A 3,953-nucleotide genomic window follows, 5' to 3' on the forward strand; every position below is an offset into this window, starting at 1 on the left:
TGGCCCGACTTCATCTTGAAGCTTCAACTTCAAAGTCCGTCTTGAAAATCTCCGTGGGAGGCACCATTTTCTTCAAATAGGATAAGCTATAATTAAACTAATTACAACTATTTGATGGTACGCAGACCATATTTGAATTGAAAAACAATTTTGGTACTTTAGACCAATTACATTCAAATTAATGGTACGCAGACCATATTTTCTATCCTATTTGGGCCATACTAGTCACTTCATAACCTGCAAAACTATACATATACAATATATACCATTCACCCATTCATTATCATGAATGGCCCACATAGCTGGTTAGTAAAACACGTTATGCATCACATAAATATTTGCAGCAATTAATCAAGGGCACCAATAATCTACCAATTATTCAGTCCTTATTAATTCTAATCAAGTTGTTTTAACCTTAAGGGATTTGTAGACCTAATCAAGAGTTTATGACTAAAAATGCTCCCACTTAAACCAATAAATTCATATGCTTTACTAATTTTAAACATAAAAATGTATCTCTAGTCTAACCGGAAACATACAAATTTAATTAAAATTTAAAACTCATATAAATTTATAATCGAATCCATTAATTTAATTTATTTCAGTTGAATTTAAACGAATTTAAATTAATTCAAGATTTAAATTTAGTAAAATAATTAGTATAAATAAAATTTATAATAATTATAATATTCAAAATTAAAATCCAAGAAAACAATTTAAATTTCGAATTTTAAAATTAATTAAAATCGTTTCCGAACTGAAATTTAAAATTAAAATTTAAAACTCGACAATCGTAACATGACGAGCACTTGGGCTTGCGCCCAAGCCCCATCGATTGCACGACCATCACTGGCCCATGGCACGTCATCGCAGCAGCCACGCGCAAACGCAGCAAGCCAAGCTACGCTTGCGCGCAGCCTGCCCGCCCATAGCATTGCAGCAGCAACGATGTGCTCGCTCGCTTGCTCGCGCAAGCATGCGCTCGAGGCCACGCGTGTTGGCGCGCTGAGCTGCGATCGCTGGGCGACCAGCTCTCGCCCTCGCGCGCGCGCGCCTCTGCTTGTGTCGTTCCATCGCTGCTCGCCAATCGCCCACATGCGCGCAGCGCTCGACACAAGGCAGGGCTGCTGCCTTGTGCTCGTGCGCCATAGCCTTGCTCGCTGCATTCGTACCGCATGGGCGACGAGCTCCCTTGCTCGTCGTCGCATGCCCGCACTATACAACACCCCTTTAGGGTAACACGTAGCGTCCATAAATCATATGACAAAACATAAATCATGCGGAAAAACCATAAAGCCAGGAAAGCATATTATTTACACATAATCATTTAGCATAGTTTAGATGCATACACTTTGTTGCGTGCCCTCCCTAGCTGCGCCCGAACCGAACAAGAACAAGTCTTTAGGACTCCAAGTGTCTGAAGGAAATAATGCCCTTGGTCCAAGTATGCATTCAATGATAAGTCTAATAAATGCGGTTCAGTATTAATTAACAAGTTAATAATTCAGTGAGATCAAGTGAGCTGAATGCCTAGCTAGAGGCCGCTTCAGTTCAAGTGGAATTAATGATATTAATCCACAGCTTACTCTTGACTGAACCCGTAGGGTCACACAAATAGTACGTAAACGGATCAAGTATTTAATGGCATTAAATACTCCAACTATGGATATTCGGAATCGACGGATCTTGGTTTCAGTGGGAGCTGAGATCGTCACAGGCAAGAAATGAATACTCCGGAAACGATGATATTGCCGGAAACAGAAATATGGATCGTATCGGAAATATAAATATTATCCAAGTCGTGGATGTTACCGGGAAACGGAAACATGGTACGTATCAGAAAATATTATCGGAAATGGAAATATTGCCGGAATCGGAAATATTGCCGGAAACGGAAATATTGTCTGAATCGGGAAAAATTATTGGAAATAGAAATATTGCCGGAATCGGAAATATTGCCGGAAACGGAAATATTTTCTGAATCGGAAATATTATCGGAATCGGAAAATAATTCCGGAAACGGAAATATTAAATATTTGTTCGAAACGGAAATTAATTCCGGAATCGGAAATGTTAAATATTGTTCGTATCGGAAATGAATTCCGGAATCGGAAAATTAATCGGAAGCGCGTCGTACGAATTAGCATCGGACGAGCTTGCTAGACGAAGGCCCAGCACGAAGCCAGGCCCACGTCCAGCAAGGGAAACGCGCGCCACAACACGCCAGCCCAAGGCTGCGCCAGGCCCACCGCAAGGCAGGCCCAGCGCGCGCCCAAGGCTGCGGCAGTCGTGGGCTGCGATGCTCGGGCTGTGCGCGCGCGCGCATGGCGCCCCTCGTGGGCTGCTGTGCGCGCGCGCGCATGGCGCCCCTCGTGGGCTGCTGTGCGTGCGTGGGTGTTTGTGTTCACATACGAAACCTAAAACGTACAGGATTCGTTTAATGATTAAATTCCTAATTCTATTTGATAAATTAATTAAATAAGAGTTTCATTAGGATTCTAATTTAATTAATTCTTATCCTAATAGGATTCCAATTCTCTTTCCATACCCCTATAAATATGTGGCCTGGGTTCACAATTTATAACAAGTTTTTCAAGTATTCAAAGTGAGTTTTTGAGAGAAAAATTCAGTCACATTCCTTGCTCAAAAGTGCCGGAATTTTTAGTACCTTAAGGGCGATTCTAGTTGGTCAATCTTAAGGCGGATCCGGACGTGTTGTGGACTATCTACGGAGGGACGACACTTGGAGTCCTAAAGACTTGTTCTTGTTCGGTTCGGGCGCAGCTAGGGAAGGCACGCAACAAAGAGTATGCATCTAAACTATGCTATATGATTATGTGTAAATAATATGTATTCCTGGCTAAATGGTTTTTCCGCATGATTTATGAATTGTCATATGTATCATAACCTAACAGTGGTATCACGAGCCTCTTATTATTTTCATAATCTAAATTGCATGAACATGGTTAAAAATTACAAATTTCCAAGAATTAAAAGGGGAGATTAATTTTCGTAATTGTTAATTAATTGCAAATTGCGTTTATTTAATTATACGTACGCAGTTTTTCGGCAGTTTCTTCGTTACTCATCCAAATCGAGTGATTTTTGTGTCAATTCCGCATGTAAAAGGCATTCTAAAATTTTGACAAAAAAAGTATTTTTTTCCGGAACCCAGAATTCTCAAATTCGAAGCCTAACTATGACTTTTCGAAGGTTTTAGTTTTTCGAATGCAAAATTTCGTAAATTTAAGATGTTAAATTAAATATTTGCGATTCTTGTTGATAAATCTTGAATTTTTGATTGACCTACTGTATATGTTTAACAAGTTTGAATGCCTAGCCTTGTTAATTATGCAATCTAATTTGTAATTATGATTAATTTGTTGAAAATTAGAATAATTTAGAATTAATTTAATATTCATAATTAATTATAATTTAATTAGATACCTATGATTAAAAACCACCATAAAAATTGTAAATTTATGATAAATTTTAATTTTTTATGACCTAGACTTAAATCCATGTTAATCGGAAATCAATTGAATAATAAATTTTCGATTTTTCGCCCTAAAATTATGAAATTAATATTAATTTATTAATTCGTCATTAATTTTAAATATAAATTTTTTAAATTTTATGCGATTCGTTCATATAACTTTCACGCACAAAGCAATGGACGCTACGTGTTACCCTTAAGGGGTGTTGTATAGTGCGGGCATGCGACGACGAGCAAGGGAGCTCGTCGCCCATGCGGCACGAATGCAATGAGCAAGGGCATGGTGCACGAGCACAAGGCAGCAGCCCTGCCTTGTGTCGTGGGCAATGAGCAATGGACGAATGGGCATGGGCGAAGGCAAGGCACGGCAGTCGCGTGTGGGCAGCAAGCGAGCTGCGCCACAACGCGCACTGCATCGCGCAAGCGCGCGCAGCCTCGCGCGCAGCGAGCGCAAGCT

This window comes from Spinacia oleracea, chromosome 1 (genome assembly GCF_020520425.1).
Source record: "Spinacia oleracea cultivar Varoflay chromosome 1, BTI_SOV_V1, whole genome shotgun sequence".
NCBI classification, from domain to species: domain Eukaryota; kingdom Viridiplantae; phylum Streptophyta; class Magnoliopsida; order Caryophyllales; family Amaranthaceae; genus Spinacia; species Spinacia oleracea.